At 40.9% G+C, this 25,230-nt stretch overlaps 1 long non-coding RNA gene across 1 annotated transcript in view; it reads left to right on the plus strand.

The window, feature by feature from the left end:
* The window catches only part of LOC139358015 (uncharacterized), a 112,708-nt gene that overhangs the window by 75,494 nt on the left and 11,984 nt on the right, over positions 1–25,230 (plus strand). The window contains exon 2 of the long non-coding RNA XR_011612214.1: positions 13,364–13,505. This is a non-coding gene — a long non-coding RNA (uncharacterized lncRNA). The remainder of the gene's footprint in view (positions 1–13,363; positions 13,506–25,230) is intronic.

Genomic DNA, 25,230 nt, shown 5'->3' on the forward strand with positions numbered 1-25,230 from the left:
ATGAACTGTGAAACTTGATCTGCTCGCTTTGGAGTTCTTGCCTATTTGGATGTGCGGAGTTCTTTTTTAATGATAAATTTTACATTTGTTGAAATGTATGAAGTATGAGAAGCTGGGGCTGAGAGTCAGGCTCCTTGAATACAACTCCCAGTGAAAAGCAGGAGGCAAGGCTGCCCACACTTTATAGGATGCAGAGGAGGCAGCCTGCACATCCACTGATGGGACAGAGCTGAAGCATGTGGGTTCTGTCTTCTGCCTCAGCTCGGTGATTCTGGCTAATAGAGATTGTGCATGGTTGGCAGCTCTCAAATGTCTACTGGTGAAGTCCCTGGGAAAGTATGTTCTTTCTTTTCCTTCAGAGACTATAAAATGAGAAGGGCAAGATTCTAAAGAACCCCCAAACCTATTATTTCTGGGCGGAAACATTTTCCTGCCACTTCAACAGTTCCTGTTAACCAACCGTACTAGCTAGAGGTGGCATGAAGAGGAACAATAGCGGGGCCGACACATTAGCAGCAGATCAATTTACACATTGAGAGCATCAGCAACAATGGTGGAAAAGAAATCTCTAAGACAAATCCGTTAGGAATCACCATGCCTATAGAGACCCTATAATCTCACTGGATGGGATCATCAAGTCAAATGCAATTCTGATTGTTCTCTGCAAAATGAGTGTCTCACTCTTCCAGATTCCTACTTAAATCAGGGCAGGTTAACTTGGGTGACATATTCAAGGACGTATAACCAGTACCCCGACCTTCCTTCTTAAGGAGGAAAGAAAACGCCATTGCTTCTCCCCATGGAACTCAGTCTAAGGAGCTCATATGCTGTATAACTACGTTCCAAGTGATGCCAAGCACATAGCTCATGTATAACCAATTAGCTGTGTGGATGCTACAGTACTGATCAGAAGTTTAGGGGATGCTGTGATGCTCCCACCATCTCATCCCTTCTCTTTCTTCTCTTTACTGTCTGCTTAGTTGCATATTACTTTGCACTGTGTGGATTTGCTTCCCTCTTGCCCCCATCACCAGGCAGAGTTACACCATTTGTGTTTCCTCCATTCTGGGTTCTCTATTTCTCTTTAGGTTGAACTTGCCTTTCATAGCCACTCCTTCCACTGCCACCCAGAGAAGGTCTCAGGCTGCCCAGCCTGGTCCAGGGCATTGCTACTCAGAGCGTGGTTGATGGGTCTGCTTGTTACAGAAATTAATACAGAAATTAAGAGTAAACTGTTTGAAACTTTTAATAGCAAACTGACAGAGCAATTTTATAATCTAATACTAATATTAATCTAATATATTAATATAAATCTAATATAATAATACAAACCTGACTTTTGTATTTCATTTCATTTATTTTTCTTTCTTTTGGTAATTCATTTGGAATATATTTTTCAAATTTTGGCCTTCTAAGGACTAAGGACAAACTTGCTCTCTCTACATGTGATTTGAGAAGCATGGGTCTGGGGACCCCATCTGGTTGCCAGACCAAAGCGACTTTATCCTTCATCCCTCATCTTATCTCTCTAGTCATTTCCTAGCACCCTGGCCACAGAATGACTGAAGCCACTGTTCAGAGGGGCTAGCATCACTGATCTCTCATAGTAAATGCAGTATGTTTTAGATTAGTGCTGCTCAGGTTCTGTGATGAGGCTGAGCTTGTTACCCTTGTGGTGAAAGATGAAGGGAACCATCTTCTTAGAAGAGGATGGGAAGAGAGCTGGTTCTTTTTGATCTGCTTTATTGCTATCCATTCCGATCGGCAGAAGAGCTGCTGAGCCAATCCTGCACTTTTGCGAGGAGGAACCGCCATAGATATTTATCCCTTTCATAGTCTTCGCTCACTGGGGGGAAGTTACAGCTGCACTCAATGAAGTACCCCACAGACCAGCAGATCTCATGGAATGGAAATGGCAAAAATAATATGAATATGCAAATGGGAACAGTCAGAAATGTCAGATTACACATCAAAATGAGGATTTTGTGTAAATGTTGAAGTTTTTGTGAAAAATAAACAAGGAAAAACTGATAATATGAAAAATAAACATGTTCAAAACTTTTTAATAGAATTTTCAGTATAACACCTATCAAGATACTTTGGGAGACTGAGGTGGGAGGATTGCTTGATGCCAGGAATTCAAGACCAGTCTGGGCAACATAGCAAGACCTCGTCTCTACAAAAATTTAAAAATTAGCTGAGCATGGGGGCACAGCTGTGGTCTGAGCTACTTTGGAGGCTGAGGTGGGAGGATTGCTTGGGCCCAGAACTTTGAGGTTACAGTGAGATCATGTCACTGCGCTCCAGCTTGTGCAACAGAGTGAGACTCCTTCTAAAAAAAAAAAAAAAAAAGATACTTGTTGAAGGAATTCCCTAGGAAGATCCTGGCTGAACAGTTAGTGGGTGGAATAAAAGAAACAGCAGGGGTTTAGAAGTGACAGCTTGACACTCCCTGTCCATGTGAACCTGGAAAAGTCAGATTATTTATGTCTCTATTTCCTCATCTGTGAAATGGGGATTCTAATGCCCTCTACTTCATGGTTGACGTGAGGATTGAATAAGTTAATACAAACACATAAATTACTTAAAACGGTGCTCATACTTAAGGCGGGCATGTTAATTACAGGCTGAGCTTCAATGATCCAATCTGTAAAGTGGAGAAAATGAGACTCTTGAACTCAAGGGTTATCCTCGAAGAACACCTGATACAGTCCAGCTACAGTTTTCTTTTCTCCAAATAATTCCTAAGAGTCTTCAGGTGCTGAGGATTTGCCTGATTTCTGTATGAGTTGCTCCTCAGGTTCAGCCAGCAAGTACTGTCAAATTGCTTTCATTTTTCCAAAGTGAATTAAAACCAATGGAGGTTCCTAATAAGCCCATTCATTCCATCATTTATTCAACAGGTACTTTGAAGGCCTACCCTGTGCCAGCCACTGTTCTAGACGCCTGAGATTTATTAGTGAGCAAACAAGGGTTCCTACCTCCAAGGAGCATACATTCTGGGGGAAGGGAGTGATCAGATCAGAAACGGAACCCAACTTATACTTAAATTATATAGCATGTTAGAAAGTGGTAAGCTCTGTGTTAAAAGGAAAAGGTAGACCTGGGTAAGAGGGTAGGAATGAAATGCAGAGGGTAGGGGAATGAAACAGTTGCTGCAGGTATTTAATAGGGTCCTCGGGGTGGGCCATGTGTGGAAAGTGTGATGGAAACAAACTCTTGAAGGAAGTGGGGAATTAGCAAGTGCAATCTTGTGGAAAGCGCTCCCAACAGGAGAAACAGCAGAGCAAAGGCCTTGAGGTGGGAGCACATCTGTTGTGTTCAAGGGACAGCAAGGAGACCAATTTGACTGTAGTGGAGTGGGTGGCTGAGGTGAATTGTCTAAAACCCAATACCAGGCTCTCTAGTGCTCTTCCTCCCTTGGATTCTCCATAAACTCTGGGGCTCCGGAAGTCCTGATGAAACTTCTGCCACGGGCAGCAACCTATTGTATGACATTTTGGTGAGGCCCTTCCTGCCCTCTGCAGTTTAATGATCCTGTGCTGTTCTACAGCAGTGCAGATAAAGCCGCTGGTTCAGGCAACATCAATGGCTGTCTCATCATCTCCTATTGAAGCTGGAAAATTCCCGTTACTCTAAGTCTAGCTTGGCCTCTCAGGTAGCCTCTTCACAAAGAGCCAGACAGGATGTAGATTCCTGTCCTCGCAGAATCCAGAGCCATACCACTTTCTCTAGTCTTAGGGGTCCACACCCTTGTTGGCAAGCTTTTCTTTGCCATTCTTGAAAGATGAAGGATCCTGCACCTCCATTTCTCAGACAAGCTCCACTGCTTCCATGAGTCTAGGTCAGGAGTTCCAGATTGATAGCTGGTGTTACTTGCCAAGATACTGTGTTTGTGAGGCAGAATATTACTGAAAATAAGAAAAGGTTGGCTGAAGATACAACATTTCAGTTAGACAGGAGGAGTAAGATCAGCAGATCTACTGTACAACATGGTGACTACAGTTAATAACTATGTATTGCATGCTAGAAAATTGCTAAGAGAGTGGATTTTAAGTGTTTTTACTACCAAAAAATGATAAGTATTTGAGGTAGTGAATATGTTAATTAGCTTACTTTAGCTATTTCAGGATGTATACATATTTCCAAGCATCATGTTTTAAGTAATAAATATATACTTTTTTTTTTGTCAATTGAAAAAATACATTTAAAACATCTTTTTGGAAAAGGATTTGATGGTGCTTGATGGGCAAGCACTCGTCCTCCTGGGGCAGGCAGGCCTGCAAGGGGCTATTCTCTGCACACCTTCATGGCTGTGGACAGTCGCAGGTCCGGAATCATGAGAGGCTGCCCACTTTCCCATGGGGACTGGGGTGTGATATCTCAGATTGTTCAACTCTCCCTAGAGGCTCTCACTCACGTCTTCTACTGAAATAAAATACAACGATTAAATGAAATAAGACAGAAGGTACGTGGCTGGTGGATGGCCCTGTCTTCTTTGAAATCATGGCCTTTTTCTCTGTAGAAGAGGGCTGTGGATCATGAGGATCCCGGGGAAGTTTCCTCCTCCAGCACCACCATTTTACGGTCAGGGACCGTGAAACATAGAGAGATCAACTGGCTTTGTCTGTGGTCCCTCAGTTGGTGGCCAAGCTGGGAACAGAGTCCAAGCCTCCTGCCTTCCAGCCCAGAACTCGTTTCAGAATATTGCAACTCCAAGACTCACTTTTTACCTCAAGAATTTTACTGTTAATTTGTTTTTCTTCTTATCCCATTAGCAGATGTAGTTTTTCCCCTCCAGTTTTCCTGTCAACTCAAGGCCAAACAGTTCCTTCCACATTCAAAATAAGTCACATATTTGCTACTATCTATGAGGTCCTGTGCGAGAGCTCGGGGAACATTAAGGGTGAATAAAAAAGAAATCTAAATTCTCAAGACATATACATTTTAGCGGGAGAGACATGAATAACACACATAAACATACAGCAACGTGCTGGGGATAATGCTAGGGGATGTTCAGGTTGTAAAGTTCAAGGATAGGAAAATTTTACTAAAAGAGAAAGGAGAGAGAAAAGTGAGCTGGTAGCGGGCCAAGCCAGGTTTTCATCTAACGACTCCACTTATGAATAAAAAGCTCTGTTTGGAAACTCCTCTTGTCATTAGGAATTATCAGCACTCTGGGTTTCCATGTTGGTGGGAAAAGCTGTGGCTGTCACAGGAATAGGGTGTGGATATTTTAAAATGACAGCCTGAAGAAAGCGTCTCGTTTTCCATGCAATCACCATTTTGGGCTCTGAACAGGAGCCCCACATTGCCTGTAAGTTCATCTTTCTCCTTGAAGTTACTCTTCATAAATTTTCTGAGGGCCTCCTCTTTTGAATATATGAGGTGTCTATCAAGGCAGCACAGACAGGACCACCTGAATTTGCAACATAGAACAGAAAAAACAAAAAGTTACGTTTCAGATTAACTAGAAAATTTATCCAATGGAACATTTATGCTTTACATAAAATGTAATATTCTAACATACATGGCCCTACATTGTAAAATAAATAAAATGTTTCCAGGATGAATTAAATAGGATTTCCTCTGTGTTCCCACAGTATCTGTGCATGCCTCTATTACTCAGTGATAATTTACCCAGTGTTTATTTAACAGCTACTATGGTAATAGGTAGTGTAGTAGACATTGAGGTATAGAGACTTAATGAGAAATTGACACGGTATTCTCATTAGTACTGAATATAAAATTGTAACCATAATTATAAGGTGCTGTGGGAAGTGTAACAAACCCTAAAAATATAAGTGGCTCAACACAATAGAAGTTCATTTTTAACACCCATGAAGTCTAAAATGTGTTTCTAATTAGTAGGAGACTCCCCTTTAATTAGTAATTCAGAGATCCAGTTTTCTTTCCCATCCAGTGACTCCATTATCTTCAATATCTGGCTTCCAAGTTTATCTGGAGTGTCAAGAAATGGACAGTAGAGAGGTAAGAGCGCATCTTCCTCAGAATTCCCTTGGCTTAGAAATAGCCACTCGTCTCTGTTCATAATCCATTGATTACTTTTAGCTACTAGAGAAGCTGGGGAATGAAGTCCCTGGCTAGGCTTTGATTGTTTTTGGCCTTCCAACAACAGCTCTATGCTATGCAAAGGGAGCAAGAATCTTTGATGGCCACCTACCGCCCATGCTGCTGTCTTGAGTTTGGTTTGTATAGAAGTTGTAGCGTCCAGCTTCCTGTGTGACTGGGGGATAGCCCCATAACTAAGTTCTGGCCAATGGGATAAATGTGGAAGTGTTGAGGAGCCACCTTCAAGAAATACCTTAATATCAGCTATGGCTCTGTTGTCCCTTTCTTCTTGATTCGTCTCTACTCTGTTGGGAGTGGCAGCTGGAGCCACAGCCGCCATCTTGGATGCTGTGAGGTTGAGGACCACATCCAGGATGGTAGTGGTAGAGGAGAAAGTTAAAAAATGCCTGAGGCTGTGAAAGTGTTTGGAGCGGAGCAAATGACCTGGACTACCCCTCTCAGATTTTATGCAAGGAAGAAATAAATTTCAATCTTTTTACAACATATGTGACTGTGGGATTTGCTAATTCCAACTGAACCTAATCTTGAGTGATTTAGAGGGTAATGTTTGTAAAAGGCTTGGAATTATATGGCGCTTGGAGTTACATGGGAGTTCTGAAAGTGTTAAGAATCTGATGTTGCTATGATGTAAGGCACATGGCCTAAGGCAGGGGAAGGCAAACATTTTCCATAAAGGGCCAGCTAGTGAATATTTTAGAACTTGCAGGCCATATGATCTCTGTAGCAATTATTCAACTCTGCTGTTGTGCTGTGAAAGCAGCCATAGAAAATGGTGTAATGGAATGGGAGTAGCTGTGTTCCAATAAAACTTTATTTTTAAAAATAGATGGAGAGCCAGATTTGGTCTTAGAGAATAATCACATGGTATTGTTTCATCATTGATCATTTGTTTATGAGCCCCTCAAAACCTTGTGTGATTTTTTTTTTTCTAGTTATACATACTACATACAGGTACGTGACATGGTGTCAGGAAGACAGTAAAGGTTCGACTGGCATCTGTGTCTGGTCAGATGTGTGGGCTAACCCAACCCTCCAGCTGTGCTTACTTCCACCTACTCTAGGTGTTGAGGGGGATAAACATCTAATTTCCTCCTACTGACAGCTTCCAATTTTGACCTTTAATAGGAGCTTTCAGCATTTTAAGCAAAAGAGGAGACTAGTAGTGGAATGTTTCTAGAAGCTTGAAGTCAATAAAGGTGGGAAGTTTTTGGCCGGGCGCGGTGGCTCACAGCTGAGTCCCAGCACTTTGGGAGGCCAAGGCGGGTGGATCACTTGAGTCTGGGAGTTCGAGACAAGACTGGCCAATAGGGAAAAATCCTTTCTACCAAAAAAATACAAAAAATATCCAGGCATGGTCGCACATGCCTGTAGTCCCAGCTACTCTGGAAGCCGAGGTGGGAAGATAGCTTGAGCCTGGGAGGTGGAGGCTGCGGTGAGCTGAGATTGTGCCACTGTGCTCCAGCCTGGGTGGCAGAGCCAGACCCTGTAGGAAATTTTTATCATTAGATATCTGAGCTTTTTGGAATTTCTCTCTACTTATAGACCTGAATCGATTTGAGAGATCTCTTTATCTTCTCTAATAGAGCATTATTATATAAAAAAAGAAAATGTTGCAGTATTTTGGGGTATGCATTCATGATGAAAAGTACTTTGAAATAAGGGTAGGTGCTCTTATTTGATTTTTCACTTTGCTGGGGCAAAGTGGCAGGGAAAACCAGTTATTCCTTCTAAGCCTTAACATATTCATCTTTAAAATGGTGACAGTGCTATCAATTTGAGAACTTTGCTGTGAGAATTTAAGTAAATTTAATCAAGACTACAAAGTGTCTATGTGATAAACAGTGTCTAAATATGTCCTTGTGGCTCAGTGGGTATTGCAAAGAAATTACATGGGTTTATTCCTCAACACCAAATCATAAATGATAAATGATTTGATTCATCTGTTTCACTCAAACTAGTGAGAGGCATTTATTTAACAAACATTTATTAAATTCTTCCCATCTGCCGGATGGTATAATAGAGATTTGAGTTGATTTCTAAAGTGTGGAATCTGATACAATTGGTAGAGTCTCACGGGACTCTTTGTACGAGCTGTAGGAAGATGTTCGTATGAGTTTGTACATCTTTGGGTCGTGGCTAATTGCTCTGAAATAAATGTCTAAGAAAACACAGAAGAAAGACATTCTACAAGGTGAAGAGGGAAAATTGACCTTTGAAAATACATTAGGTTTTATGCAGGAAATAATTCAGATCATTGATCTATGGTCAGGAACCACACAGACAGGAAGCAACAATGTTAGGAATTCAAATGCTTAAACAAAATGGGTCTAAGTAAATCAAAATGGAGTATTTCTCAAATTGATCTAGAATGCCTTATATTGGGATTGGAACAAACATTTGGAGAACTGGAAAGGGTAGAGACTCTGCAGATGTTTTCCACAGACTCAGTATACATTAAAGAGCTGAGCAAACCCTAAAATTCAGGAAATGCTCAGATAAATAGAAAAATTGTTAAGTAGAGAAAAGTCTGTTTGCTTTCCCGACACCCTTTCTCGTCTAAATCAATTATGAACATTCATCTAACCCATGCATATAGGTCATAGAAACTTACACTGCTTAGAACTCTGAGAAGGTCTGGAAGCTGAGAACTATTAACTAAGCTTTTATCATTAATTGTTATGCTTCTTTTTTTTCCTTCTAAGCTTTTATTGAGAAAATTTCCCCAAAGCTATAATTACACTGAACAATGATAGAACTTATTTAATGAAGCAGAGAGCAGAAACTTTTTGAGACAGCAAAATTTGCAACCAATTAAATATTAATGAAATATAGTTTGTCTCAGAATCCTTTTTTCACATTCTTTTTGTCTCATACTTGCATTTAATCTACAGAAAGTTCAATCATTATTTATATTAGAATTAGTGAAATAAAAATGTATGATTTATTTCATGATTTTCCCAAGAGCAATTTTTCTGTACCAGTTAAGAATATGAATGGAAAAGAGGTTTAAAATCACTGTAAAGGACCATACATTTCTAGATTATTAAAATTGATGCTATAAAATTGTCACCACAATGAGGACAATCTTTATTCCTTGCTTTTTCCAGTTGTTGATTTCTATGAAAAAGTTTTTATCTGTTAGTTGTAGAATAGATACATTTTGTTATCTATTTTATGCGTAGCATCTCAATCGAGTCCTGTTTCATAAATTGACCAGGTAGTTTATTACATGGAGTATGATATGTTAGGGTGCAAATTCCCCTTTATTTTAGTTCTACAAATACTATGCATAAAACCCAAACTTTCTTACCTTAGGGTGATTTGAAGAATTTTAAGTAACAAAAAGTACACAGTGAACAAATATCATATGAGTAGACTATGCATAGTAACTAAGAATTGATGACAAAGGGTATATCAAACCATCAGGTGCACAGGTTTCCTGGATTCCATGTGGATACCAAGGCGGGAATTCTGTCTTGTCTTCCATAAGTTCACAAAAGAATGTCTGGCATAGAACAAGCAAATTGAAAAAGTATTCTTAATGATAGGACTATTTCCTATAACTCTGGGGTTTTAAAAGGGGCCTTCTGCCAAATCACTCTTCCAATCTTGCTAATTTCCATATTAAATCTCTGTGTATCATGTATGGTTATTTTTGTTATATTTGGATTTGTCCACTGGAAATATTCATCCTTAACTGTGGCAAGCAATATTCCAATGTGACCATTAGCAACACACTAGAAAAGTAGTTGAAGCTGGCGGGGTGCGGTGGCTCACGCCTGTAATCCCAGCACTTTGGGAGGCCAAGGCAGGCGAATCACAAGGTCAGGAGATGGAGACCATCCTGGCTAACACAGTGAAACCCCGTCTCTACTAAAGATACAAAAAATTAGCCGGGCGTGGTGGTGGGCGCCTGTAGTCCCAGCTACTTGGGAGGCTGAGGCAGGACAATGGCGTGAACCTGGGAGGCGGAGCTTGCAGTGAGCTGAGATCACACCACTGCACTCCAACCTGGGCGACAGCGCAAGATTCTGTCTCAAAAAAAAAAAAAAAAAAAAGGTAGCAGCCACACTAGCCACTCACCACTGACAAAATAAATAAAACTAAACAATAATGGCTGAAAAACAAAGACAACTGGAATCATGTTTAACCAGCCTGAGCACTGAGGGACAGCAATGGAATCTAGAGCTTCAAGAATATTTCTGAAATGTTTTCAAAAAAGGAAAAGGCAAGGTTTGTTCATTTTGTCTCATTAGATACAAATGGACATAATTATTCAGTTACAGTCACAATGCTGTTGTGTACGATGCCACTGTGTACAGTACAGTACAATAGGGTACTTTGTTTTGAACTTAAGAAAATATCGTCATAATCTTTCATTGTGCTCCTGGTGTTAACTTCTTACTGTTTCCCTTGCTCACTATATTGAAGTAATGTAATTTCTAATGGAAGCTAAGCCTAGAATTTGATATGGGACAAATCAGATGAATTTCTGGATTTATACCTTCATCAGTTTTGCTCATTTTGTCTTTCCATCTTTTTTCTAAAGCTATTTACGCACCATTTCCTTAAAAATTCTTCAAGTTCCTCTCTGCTAACCAATTCTTCTAATATCTGCTTCGAAACTCGCTTTTTGAAATACTTCAGTCCAATTTAATTTAAGGAATTGATTGTGTGCCCACTACGTGCCAGGCATTTTGCTGGGCACTGAGGTTAGAGTATGAAACAAAGCAGCTATGATTTCTGCTTTCATGGAGTTAGAAAACATTCTTCTAAGGCCTGGGATTAAGTTCAGAACAGTCACTTACCTACATAGCGAGATTATTACCAGGATCAAATGAGTTTTGAAACAAAACAGCAAAAAGCATTAATAAAATGAGTAGGAATAGAAACATATTTCCTTAACACAGTAAAGATTCAAATCCATAGGAGAATATTCTGAACAACCTTATCCCAATAAATTTGAAAACTTAAATAAAACTGATACTTTTCTGGAAAAAAGCATATGTTTATTTTTAAAAGAGAAGAAAACTGAGTAAATTCATAACTGTTAATTAAATTGGGTAATCAAATTAGGTTACCATAATTATGCAATCAAAGGTTTCCTTAGCAAGTGATGCCAGGCTTCCCTGGTTTTCAGGTGACTTTTATGAATTCTTCAGGGAATAGGTGACGCCCGTGCTAAAGCAACTGATTTGAGAGTAGAAAAACAGAAGTTCCCTAACTTATTTTGTGAGCCAATGTAATTTCAGCACCAAACCAAAAACAGAAAATTGTGATCAACTGCTTATGTTAAAAATCCTCAATACTATGTTAACAAATACAGTCTATTAATGTACGCTGCCGCATTCACCTTCTTATCTTTGAGCTGCTGTTGTTTCCTTATCTGACTGTGGACAAAATACATACTTCACATGATTGTCATAAAAATCACACAAAATACTGCCAGTGAAAGTGCTTAAGAATCTGCAAGTTGTTACTGCCTTTTAATTACTGAGCTTGCCTGGTTGGCTAAGAAAGACAAAGCACAGTGAAAAACAAAATCCAGACTGATTTAAAGCAAGGCAAAACAAAAACTGGTAGAAAACAGGAAATGATGTCAGGCATCAAACCTTGGCATCCTTTCCATGTTTAGAGCCATTTCCCATAAAGGAATATATATAACCGAGTGACTGGCAAACCGCAGGAAAGCTTCCATTTCCTTCCCTTCCCCACTTAACTCCACTTAGTGCTCAGCAGTGGTTCCTCTGAGGCACTGCAAGGACCCATACAGGGGATTTGCCCTGAGGTTCATGGTTATTATCCTTGAAGTTGAAGAGGGCATGGGAGATGTTACTGTGTTTCCTTAGAGCAGGTTTCTGCAGTTAGGCATCACCTCCACTCAACCCTCCAGCCTCTCAGAGCGCAGTGACAGCTCTGCCAGCAAGAATGCAAAGAGCAACCCACATCAAGTGAGCCCTTTGGGCTCTGCAGGAATTCTGACACAGCTAAAGGGACAATATGTTACCAACTGCCCCCTGCCCTCCTCCTGCGTAAATCATTAATATATGTTTCCATTTTTTTCCAACCAGAAGAGGGATTACAAGTTTCTAGCACAAACTAATGTCTGTCTTGATAACCAGAGTCTTTTTTTTTTTGTAAGAACACTTAACTTGAGATTTACTCTCAACACATTTTTAAGTGTACAATATAGTATTATTAACTATAGGCACAATATTAATAGCAGATCTCTAGAACTTAGTTATCTTGTATAAATGAAACTTTATATCCATTGAACAGCAACTCCTCATTTCCCCCCAAATCCCTACTACTCTCTGCTTCTGTGAGTTTGACTGTTTTGGATGCCTCATATCTGTCAAAATTATATGGTATTTGCCTTTCTGTGACTGGCTTATTTTACTTGGCATGATGTCTTCCAGGTTCATCTATGTTGTTAAATATGACAAGATTCCCTTCTTTTTCAAAGCTGAATAATATTCCATTGTATGTATACATCACATTTTCATTGTTCATTATCCATAGTTGGACATCACTAATCATCAGGGAAATGCAAATCAAAATCATGAGATAGCATCTCACACCTGTTAGGGTGGCTATTCTAAAAACAACCAAAAAACAAAAAACAAACAAAAAAACCCAAAAGATGGTGCTATGGTTTAAATGTGTCCCTCAAAGTACATGTGTTGAAAACGTGATACCTATTGTGAAGGTGTTGGGAGATGGGGCCTTTAAGAGATGTTGAATGCCATTATCATGAGAGTGGGTTCCTTATAAAAGGATGAGCTCAGGCCCCTCTTTCTCTCTCTGTCACCACCTCTTTGCCCTTCCACTATAAGATGATGCAGAAAGAAGGCCCTCACAAGAGGCTGGCACCTGATCTTGGACTTTCCAGCCTCCAGAACTGTGAGACATAAATTTCTGTTCTTTATTAATTACTCAGCCTGAGATATTCTGTTATAGGAGCACAAAACAGACTAGGACAGTTGGCAAGGATATGGAGAAATTGGAAAACTTGTTCACTGTTGGTGGAAATATAAAATGGTTCAGCCATTATGGAAAACAGCATGGAGGTTCTTTAAAAATAAAAATAGAATTACCATATATTCCAGAAATCCCACTTCTGGGTATATAGCTAACAGATGTGAAATCAGGATCTTAAATATTTGTATGATATCTGCACTCTTATGTTCACTGCTACATTATGTATAATAGGCAAAATATGGCCACCTTTGAATTAGTGCTGAAAGCTTACTTTAATCTTTTCTTCCAGATCTGGGGTATTTCAATTCAAGTCTCAAGAACAGGGATCTGCTTTTCCTGTATCTGACTGTGCCTTTAACTGGCTGTACAACCTTGGAAATCATCCTCTCCATGCTGTAATTTCTTCAATGAGGAAACAAGCATAGTCATGGGTAGGTGATCTTTGGCATCTTGTCCCATAAATATATCTTCTCCAACATCATGCAGGCTGGAGCCATCACAGGTACCTGAGAACCATGTTGCTACCTTGGCTAGGGACAGGTATTCAGGGATGTGTGCAATCTTCTATTCCAGAGCAAGGTAGCTAGTTCCACTGCCACTTACTGCTCTGTGGTGTTCCTAAGTGGGGTTGAAGCAACTTTTATATAGAACGTGTTTTAATTCTACTGGCTTTAATAAAGGGAATTTCCCAGATGGAGCAAGATTGAATTGTTTGGTGGACACAGTTTCCATGCCACAACATACACTCACCCATGATCTCCTTCACAAGAAAATGAGAATGCATCATTGTTCTTTTGCACTCAAAAGCATTGGCAATCGGCACTCCTGTCTGTCACAGTGACATGGATTGACCTACCCTCCGCACTCTATGTGACTCCTAGGAACCATTGGACAGAAATTGCAGTGGTCGAGAGGTCTCATGACATTCAGCTAGCCCATTCATCAAGGTCTCCACTTGTTTGCAAATTACACTCTGTTGTTCTCATCAAATGAGCCAGTGACTTCAGGACATGCGTGGTTTTTGCTTTAAAATACAAATTGAAAATGGCAGAAGGGATCTTGTCAGACAAGACATTAATGAAAAATTTGAAATATTCTGTGAAATAGAATGTTGTACCATTTCATTAACATTTAGTGAACTAATTCCAATATAGACATTTATAGGTAGTAAACATTTTTATTACTGATTTTTATCTTTTATGAGTTTAAATTGATCTAAATTTCTCAAAGAAAGGCTAAGAATAAAGAAAAGAGCAGGCAGTAGAGGCATGTGAGAGGAGTTGCTCGTACTAATTCTGAAAATGAGTTATCACCTTCATTTGTGTAGTCCTGCATATAAACATAGAAAGATTTACCAAAAAACAATTTTCATGATGATTTTAAAATATCTTGAAGCAAAAACACAGCCATCAATTTTCATAACATTTTTGTATGATTAGATAGTTAAACAGCATGAGGAGAAAGTGGTACATTTGGATTGGAAGAAAGAATAACATAAACAACTCTAGAACATATTGAGAATGCAGGTTGTCTGGGGCTCAGTGTCTCTTTGAGAGTCCAAGTCACCTCTTTCTGCAGAGCAAGAGCTTGATATTTGAAGCCAGCTTGAAGCAGCTCTACCTTTACAGCGGAGGCTCACAAAAGCCTAAATATCCTCTTTATTTGTAAAATGGGATTATTGCAGAAACCATCTTGTAGAGTTCAGTAAGAGTCAAATGCAATACGACCTGCTAAATGCCCAGCACTTTGTGAGACCCTTGATTAATTGTAACTATGATATACTTCATCTTTCCCAGGGTGGCAGCTGTAGTCTTCACTTGAAATTCTGATTCTTATTCCATTCCCAAGTAGACATGATAAACTATAGCTAATTAAATGGTTGTGTTGTATAAAATGAAAACAATCGGCAACCTAGAAAATAGCACCCCATCTTGAATATAAAAAGCATAGGCACAAACTGTGTCTAGTGAGCATGAAATGGTTTCTTATTCCCAGCTGGGAGATGTTGCCAGAAAAAGAGCATTTATTTCTAGCCTTTATAGTTCAGGAGATATTTGAAATTGAGATATAAGGGAAAAAAATTAAATCCAGTACTAGAAGCAAGTCATTCAGACAGAACCCTATCTTCTCGCCAAGGGTAAAAGGAGGACAGTAATGTCCCTCCTACCTACCCCCAACACACACACACACAGTAGTCAAGCAGAAGGCATTTGGATGAGAATGCACAAGGAAGTCCAGCTTCCTTGAACAATTTTTGTGTGCTTGCAGCATAGCAGTAAAAATATAACTGAGCAATGGAAGCGGTTTGTGTTTCAGCCCTGAGAAAAGAACTGGGACGTCAGTGAGGCTGAGAAGTTGCCAAAGCAAAAATGCTGGAGACAAAGGTCACTAGTAAAAATGAGGTGAAACCTAGACACGGAGAGCAGATGTACTTCAGTAGTTACTCACAGCCTAGGCAGTGGATACTGGTGCTTGTCATTGAGTATAACTGAGGGGTAGAACAGTGCCTACTATGCAGTTTGTTGTATAAATGAAATTTAGTGTTTTTTTTACCCCCTTCCCCTAATTTTCCCCCCACCTTTTAAAATTCTTAGGAAGCTTAAAGTTAAAGATCTTCTATAGGTAGGTGTATTAGTCCATTTTCATGCTGCTGATAAAGACATACCCAAGACTGGGTGAATTATAAAGAAAAGAGGTTTAATGGATTCACAGTTCCACATGGTTGGGGAGGCCTCACAATCATGGTGGAGGGAAGGAGGAGCAAGTCACATCTTACATGGTGGCAGGAAAGAGAGAACTTGTACAGGGGAAGTTCACTTTATTAGAACATCAGATGTCATGAGGCTTATTTATTATCCCAAGAACAGCATAGAAAAGACCCGCCCCCAGGATTTGATTACCTCCCACTGGGTTCTTCCCAGGACACATGGGAATTGTGGGAGCTACAATTCGAGATGAGATTTGGGCGGGGACACAGCCAAACCATATCAGTATATTTAAAGAGAGAGGCAGGAAATGAATGGTTTTAGTAGTATTGCTCACACTTAGCATTTCAGTGCTGTGACAGGGTAGGTAGTGCAAAGTGAGGGAACTAAGTTTGTGGGGAAACTGCTATCTACTGCTATGTGCTATGTGACAGTATTACCACAAACCTGGAAGCTGGAAGCCACAGACATTTATTATCTCAAGAGTTTCTGTGGGAGTCTGGGCATGGGTTAGTTGGGCCCTTTTTAAGGTTGCAAACTAGGTGTCAGCAAGAACTGAGTACTCATCCGAGGCTCAACTGGGGAAGGATCCACTTATAGGCTTGGATGGTTACTGATAGCATTAAAATCCTTGCAGGTTGCTGAACTGAGGGCCTCAGTTTCTTTCCGGTTGTCCTCAATTTTTTTTGCCATGTAACTGTCTATAGGGCAGTGCACAATATGACAGCTTGTTTTCTCAAAACCAAGAGGAAAGAGAGTTTTTTGGTGTGATAGTCATTACAGTATTATACAACATTGCAAAGGAAGTGAAATCTGTTCCTTTCGCTGTATTCCATTGGTTAGAAGCAAGTAGAACGTCCCACCCACAGTCAAGTGTGTGAGTGCTACAGCAACATGATTCCAGGAGGAGCACATCATGGGCACCAACTGAAGTCTGGTCAACAAAACTACTATGGATTGGGAACTGTAAAGACGTTGAATAATTAATTTTTTAACTTCACTCTGAGGCACATGTTAATATGATTTTACAGATGAGTAAGCTGAGCTTCTCAAATGTGAAGACCCTCATGACTCCTCACTTGATTCATAGCAACTCCCTGTAAACTTGTTTCTTTCCTTCTAGAAAATCCTCTCCAGTTCCATGTTCTACACAGCAACTAGAATGACAAAACAAATGTGATCACATCCATGTTCTGTCAAACAATCTTAGTGCTCCTCTTACCACTTTGACATGACGGATACCATTGGCCCTTCATTAAATTGTCCTCAGATTACTGAAGCCCCTAGTTTTTGGGGTCCCCTGGTGCTGTCCCCACAATGCACAATGCTCCTACACTTCCCCCATCTGAATGCAGACCTCTTTTCCCTGCACACACTGAACTTCATCTTCCTCACCCTCAGAGTTATTTGAGGCTCTGAGGCACCTGACCCCAGGTTCTAGAACGTGAGATTCTCCATTATTTCCTCTCCCCACAGTCCCTGGGCCTCATCACCTGAAGACGATCTAGAGTTCTCAGCATACTGCATGAAGCACCTCCAGGTTTCAGTGGAACCCAGCTCCTGGGAGGCTCTCAGACTCCTTAGGAGCAACCCCAGTAACACCTTTCAGGCTCTGGTGCTACTGCTCGTGCTCATTTCCTTCACTAGTCACTGCATAAACACGATTTATTTGTTGTACACAGAGGCAACAGAAGCATTAGAACATTTGAGCCCCTTTTCCTGGTTGGCTGGAGGGGGCACTTACTTTTAGTAAGCAAGGCATTTAACATCTCATCTCAAGTCTCTCATACGCCAATTATTTAATAATAATTTTTATATATGCAACATTTGAGGACTACGATTTGCTTACCTGTAAGTCCTTTTCTATCAGGATAGCATACTTTCAATAGCCTGGAGAGGAACATAGTTTTCCTTTTAAAAATAACAATTCCTACGACTGAAGAATCCTGTAAGCATGCGAGCAGAGAAGCTGTACTGGATGAAGAAATCCTGTGCCCCTTTGGGTTCCCTTCACTATCTGACTGTCTCCTTTCTTCTAAAGCACAGCTCGCCTCCCAGACCTGCTTATCAACAACCTCTGATGGTCCATGAGACAGCTGGAAGTCCCCAGCCTGCCTGTCTCACAAGCCCTGCACACCAAGCCCATCTTCAGGGAGATGCCTGTCTTCTTCCAGTAGTGGATGAGGCACAGTGTGCAGGGTCAACTGTGCATGCAGTGCTTCATCCACTACCAGAAGTATCATGAGCTACTGCTCAGGGGTCCAGTGCAACCTGGAATTCGGAGGGTGTTAACTCTCCAAGTGGCAAATGGATCAATGGAAACAAGAAATAGGAAGGAGCTAGCTGGGCTATTCTCCTGCCTTTCTCCAATGTGCTACCCCAAGACAGAGATATTCGTTGTCATTTTCCTGGACAGGCCTAGGGCTGCCTGTTGTAACTTGAAGGCTTGTGGGGAAGGAGCAACAAGGCAATGCATCACTGCACCTGGCATCCCAGATTTCTTTGCCTTTACTTCGCTTCTTCCTCTCTATCCTGGGTTTGCACATCCCAAATAAAGTCTTAGGTTTTGTTGTCTCAATGGCTCAGGCTAAGACAGAAGCCCGACTGTGAAGGCTACTCACGTTCTCACCCTGCTGTATCGTAGAATGGAGCTGAAATACAAAATTGAGATTCAACACATTCGGTCCCAATGAGAAACATTTCAAGGAAATCTGTGCTCACAGCAAGATTGAGTGATGGGACACAGCGCTTGAGATTTCAAGGCAAATGCTTTTTGTGTCGTACTCAAGATGATTAGCTTCACACATTACCAAAAAAAAAAAAAAAAAAAAAAAAACCAACAAAAAACCCCCACAAAAAACTGACTCATAAAACATGTATTGATGTTGCATTTGGGAACAGCTGCAGCCAGCCTGTGTGCAGAAATACACAAAAATGATTATCTTCCTAAAATCAATCTTTGCAGTTCTGGAAGAAGAGAGAAGACGGAAATAGCTCTTTGTGGAGCTGAGTAACATGTTCTGGCCAGGCGTTCTTTGTTAATATAACAGATGAGAATTAGACAAATTGGAGCTGGAAAGCACTCCTGTCATAATGTGGCTGATGGGTCTGTGGAATAGCAGCAGCCACGCCTGCAGAATGTGCTCACTGCTTTCCTGAGCTCCTTTTAAATAATCCAAGCTGTGACACTTCCCTAAGTGGAAGTTGATCTCCAAATTAGGTGAAGTGTTAATATTATGTAGTTTAATCCATCCTTGAAGTCAGAGAGGGTGCAGTGGGGGTGGCTTGGGAGGCTCCTGATGGATTGTTCATTCATTCTTTCAGACATTTATTCATTCATGTATTGAATTCAGAACTGCCCAGTAGAGCTTTCTGCTGTGATGAAGTGTCCCATAACAACGCTTTCTGATACTGTAGTCGCTAGCCACTTGTCACTACTGAGCACTTGAAATGGGGGTACAAGATGAATTTTTTTGTTGTATATGATGTCAATTAATTTAAATTTGAGTAGCTAAGTGTGGCTAGTGGCTACCTTATTGGATAGTGTAGCTAAACATTCATTCACTTAAAAATATTTACTGGATATCTACTAAAAGACCTCTCAGAAGGTGCTTGGTAAGTATTTTGCGGGAATAGTGGGTACTCAATATATATTATTTTAGTGATATGAGGAAGGCAAGCTGGGTCCACAAAAATTTTTAATAAAACAGGGACTAAATATTGTAAGACACACATACAATTTTGTGAGACTGGATATACATATATCTGATGATAGAATAATTTCTTTTATTAATTTATTTTTAATTCTATTGGTTTAGAACTATTTAAAATGGCCAAGGCAAAGATTAGGTATATCTTCATGTCAAAGACATATTTATATTGAACCCAGAATGGAATTCCAAGCAGAGAGAACAGAGAAGCATGAGTAAAGGATCCCAGAAATAGCTTTTTGGTGCATAGTGGAAAGGACAAGAAAGGTCTAATGGTTACACAAAGAAGCATAAGCATTGTGCATTATTTCCATCCGGGAAATATAAAGGCAAATTTTCAGTATGTTCAGATTAGAAAATTTATTGCAAGAAAAAAAAAAAAACAGAGAATTTCCGATTAGGATACAGAAGTTGTAATCATAAGTTGTTAATCAATCTTTTGTCATCTCCAAACAAACATTGGTAGCTTTTTCAGTGGCCTAGGCCTACCGACTGAATTATGGAAAGAGAGTCTCAGGCAAAAATCACAGGAACCCCTGTCCTTAGCAGATTGTTTCAAGCACCACTTACTTAAATGGTGGATAGAGTCAAGTTTCCCATAAACAGCAGACTGTGATGTGGCCTGCTGTTCAAATTTGAGGAATTATTATTTTATACTAGTAGCAGCGATAAATTTTTGAGTATAAGTAGTGATGATCACATTCTAATTGAGCCACAATTTAAGTTTTTGAAAATGGAAATCGTGGTGTGGGGACACAATTTCTTTATCTTCAAAGTAGAGAAATCTTTGCAAAAGTCAAGTCATAGATGACTATCATCCAGTAACAGGAAAAAGGAAGCAATCTTCCTGACCTTCCCTTTCTGCCTGCCAATGTTAACAAGAATAGCAGGAGAGCCATGTTTGAGCTCATGGTGACCCTGCACATGGCAACTAATGTTGCATTTAACCTTCACAGTCCTATGAGGTAGATCAGAAAAGTCTGAATTTATGGGTAAAGAAGTCTAGCTCTGCGCAGGCTCACAGCATTTTTTAAGGTCGCACCGTGAGTCTGTTTCAGACGAAGTGAAGTTGGTCCTACTCCAGATCTGTTGTCTTTTCATGACATCATGCCTCTTTTAAGCTACCCATTGCCCACAGTCTCAAGTGTCATAGTAGAACTTCACAAGCTGATGAGTAGGAAAAAATAATTATCTAGATGATGATAATGCATGGTGGAGTGTGACAATATCCTTAAAGACAATGTTTATGGAATTTAAGTCCAAGCCAGGATGGGGACACATGTGGTTGAATGGAACAGGGGGTTTCATGGAGGAGGTCAAACGCAGGTGAGATTCGACTGTAGAGTAGGGGGAGTGTGTGGGTTGCTGGGGAGAGAGGCAGGCAGCCGAAATGACAGAAATACTTATTGAAATATCTGTGTCCCTTTTGGCTGGAGACTGAGAGGGAGACTACATCTGTGAATTAAGTGTAACAGAATGCTCTGTGGCTGAAAAGAATCCTCACGTGTACTTAATATATGTACAGTTAGAAGAAGGTAAAACCTGCCATTTCGTAGCTTACAAATCTGTGTGTGCGTGTGTGTGTGTGTGTTTAATCTACCAAAGAATTCAGAATTTAAATCGGGGCCAAATTAATTCTTTGTTTCATTCAAAGATATTAATTAAGCGAAGTTGGCCAGGCACTGAAGATAGGCAAAGGAGAAGAATGTGGCTCCTGCAGCCCTGGAGCTCAGGAATCTGTTTGGAAAGACAAGCGTTGCCTGTGTTATAAAGAAACGCAGACATATGTAAGAATGGTGCAAGGAAAACAACTGGTTTCAAATATGTAAAGAATTCCTGGGGGAGGATGCTGTTCAATTTTCTCTCTCTAGGGAGGATGGAAGAGGAGTGAATGGTCTTACATCAGAGCCAGTGTGTGCAGTTATTAAGTAGGAAGGCCGATCCTGTTATCAGCTCTGATGTAAACATTGCAGAGGCCAGAGGTGGTCCTAACATTGCTTGGGGATGCTGGAGAGGAGTCCTCAGAAGGTCACCTGGAGGTGCTTGAAGGACAGGAGGAGTTTGGGAGACTTGGGAATGAATGGGTGGGATGGAGAGAGACCGTTTTCCAGGCAGATGGAATAGTGTGTGTGAAGCTCTAGTGCTGAGAATCACTTTAGCTTCTTAGCGTTCTTCAACAATGGGAAGGAGGCCCTTGGTGCTGAAGTGGGAGGATAGCAAAGCAGAGAGCAGCAGGAGGAGGGGCTGGAGAATGTCCAAAGGCCAGAGTGCTCACAGCTTTATTGGGGGGAGAGAAGATTTTCTCCTGAGCACGATGAATCTGTCTGTTCTACAGTTGTAAAGCAAACGCCGCCTATTATTCTTGGGAAAACTAAAATCATCTTGAATCCTAACACAGGGAAAATAAATATTCCAAAAGTTGCAATGAAGTTTGCAGAGAATACAGTTCCCTAAAAACACAAAGAATTTGCAAACTGTAAACCTAGCTCCTCAATGTATGCATCAGAATTCAGGTCAATTTTGATTTGCTCTTGGGGAGAGTAAGCCTCTGCATGTTTTTGTTCATGCGTTTGCTTATCGGAGCCTGAGTACCAGGAGCCATATGGCTAAAGGCAAAGCATGCATGGCTGCTTTCCATTTACTTCTAGCTGGAGACCATGTAGAAGGACAGAATCAGAGTTTTTCCTGCTGCACAGTTGATGTCCTGGTCACAGTATTCAAGACTAAGTAACCACAAATGTACTGGAGTTCAAACGTTTTGCTCTGATGAAATTTTATTTTCCTTTTTGGACTATAATTCAGGACCACATTCTTGTGGGTGATAATGGGGCTTCCCCCAAAGAGAAAGTAGATATTTCCATTGTCAGTCCTGCTGGAATTGGGGATAAGAAATTAGGGTGGTGGGGGGCAATGTTGGACCAGAGAAGACAAAGCTCTTTCCTCTTTGAGATCACATGAGAGTTGGGCACGAGAACTTTCATGAGAGACAAAGCAGCTTGCTCCCTGTGATATGAAGGCTGACAAGGATCACAGACAGTCAGCCCAGGATCACAGAGAGAGAGAGGCCAGGATCTCAGAGCAAGAGTCCCATCAGAATTACAGAGGGTCAGGCCAGAATTGCAGAGGGAGAGGCTGGCCAGAACTACAATGAGGATGCCAGGATTGCAGAAAGCCACACTGCATGGGATGGAGAGATGGTGGATCTGAGTTTGTGAACATTGAACGTTATCAGATCTTTTAACGGTTGCAACTTATCCTCTGTGTTGTTCTTTTATTCTGTTATCTGGGTAGTGTATTGCTTGCATAAGGGAAAAGCGTGGGGGCTGGAAATGCAGCTGAGCAGAAAAACTTGAAGCACTTGTTTCTCATCTCACATGAAGTAGGGGAGTTAATGGGAACCTGGGGGTGCATGGGGCTGAAGGATGGGGATCTTGCTTTGTAGTGTGAGAATGTGAAAGAATATGACCTTCTACTGTTTTCCTGTGTTGGAGAGGGCTGGCCAAACCCCAAGGAAGGTGGAGAGAAGAAAGGCATGGAGGGGTCCTGCGGAGGGTGTGGAAAGGGAGGGATGTGTAAATCCCAGCGTGGGTTTGGAGGACCTAAGTAGGTTGGCTTCTCTGGGGTTTAAATCACAGAGGTGTTGGGAGGTGAACCCGAAATGGAAATAGGCCACATCTTGAAGAATCCCACGTGCGGTGCTGAGAAGTTTGCATATGGAACAATGGACTAATTTTAAACGGGGGAATGGCATAGTCAGATTTGGATTTCCGACAGATTGCTCCAGTTTCAGTGGAGAGAATGAAGCAGAGGCGGGATCTTTGGTGGCAACTGTGCAGGTGCAAGGCAAGGAAAGTGCAGCCTAGGTGAGTGAGAGTAAAGCTAGGGAGGAAGAGTTGGGTATCTGATATGGCAGGAGTGGAACCATAGAAACTGGAGATTCATCGGGTCGATGGATGGAGGCTTGAGTTTCCCAGTAAATGGACGTACTTCTTTGCAGCCATTTTGAGCAAACAGCATTATCTATCTAAAAAGGATGAACAAATGTTTCTCCCTGTCAAATTGTCTAACTTCCTAGTTAGTGTGAGTTTATATCTAGGTTGTTCAAATATTCATCAAGCAATTATTAGAATAAAAGGACCAAATTCCTGTTTCAAAACAGAATGCTTAGGTGTTGCAGCAGATCCATGGAAAGGTGACAAGGGTGAAAAAGGGAGGATTTCTGCTAACCCTTAGGGAGTAGGGATCACATGGTGAATAATGGTCCAAGAGGCAAAAGGACTGAAAGCCAGCTAACTGGAATGTTTAAGACTCAAGTTCGTAGTTACATTTAGATGTTTTCCATGATAAGGCCATAGGAAACAACTGGTTTCAAACATGTAAGGTGTTCCTTGGGGAGGATACTGATATGGTTTGGCTCCATGTCTCCACTCAAATCTCACATCGAATTGTAATTCCTACTGTTGGAGGAGGAGCCTGGTGGGAGGTGATTTGATCATGGGGATGAACGTCCCCCTTGCTGTTCTCACGATAGTGAGTGAGTTCTTATAAAATCTGGTTGTGTAAAAGTGTGTAGCATCTTCCCCTTTGTTCTCTTCTTCCTCCTCCAGCCATGTAGGACGTGCCTGCTTCCTTTTCCCCTTCTGACATGGTTGTAAGTTTCCTGAAGCCTCTCCAGTCATGTTTCCTGTATAACCTACAGAACTGTGAGCCAATTAAACCTCCTTTCTTTATAAATTACCCAATCTCAGGTAGTTCTTTATAACAATTTGAGAATGGACTAATACAGATACTGTCCAATATTGTTTTCTCTAGAGAGGGTGGAAGAGGAATGAATGTTGTTGCATTGGAGCCAGTGTGTGTGGTCAGTAAGGGGAGGATGAATCTCATCATCAACTCTGATTAAACCCTGCAGAGGCCACAAGGGAGGATGATGTTGAGACTGATGTACTGGAATGTCCTCAAACATCTACAGCTCTCCTGGATGCTTTAAGAATTGTCTCATCTGGAAGTAGGAGACTGAACTTATCCCTTCAGGAATCTATTCAGCTCTAATATTTTGTGATATTCATTCTACTGTGAGAATTCCCCCTCCCTTTTTTTTTCTTTTTTGAGACAGTCTTGCTCTGTCGCCAGGCAGGAGTGAAGTGGTGTGATCTCGGCTCACTGCAACCTCTGCCTCCCAGGTTCAAGCGATTCTCCTGCCTTAGCCTTCTGAGTAGCTGGGACTATAGGCATGTGCTACCATGCCCAGCTAAATTTTGTATTTTTGGTAGAGACTGGGTTTCACCATGTTGGCCAGGAGGGTCTCCACCTCTTGACCTCGTGATCTGACCGCCTCGGCCTTCCAAGGTGCTGGGATTACAGGCATGAGCCACCATGACTGGCCGAAGATCCTTTTATATTTGCTAAACAGTAAAGCCAAAGCATCTTTAGGAGGAGAAATTGTACTTTGGCTCTAAATAAAGGTTATCAGCATACATATGATACTACAGTATTTGCAATGCTCCTTATCCTTTTGAAGAAATAGTCATTGGATACCAGTGAGCATTAATGACCTGAAGAAAAAAAATCTTAAGTTTAGGTCTTATTAATTTAAAATTTGTAATTATCTGAAGTAAAGTAGATCTAGAAATTATGTTTGCACCATCTTATGGAAAAAGGGAGGACATGATGTAGTTGTGGAAACAGGTCTGCTGAAAGGTAGTTCACTTTCATCAAGTGCACTTTTAAATTATTCATAA

This window comes from Macaca nemestrina, chromosome 13 (assembly GCF_043159975.1).
Source record: "Macaca nemestrina isolate mMacNem1 chromosome 13, mMacNem.hap1, whole genome shotgun sequence".
Classification (NCBI taxonomy): domain Eukaryota; kingdom Metazoa; phylum Chordata; class Mammalia; order Primates; family Cercopithecidae; genus Macaca; species Macaca nemestrina.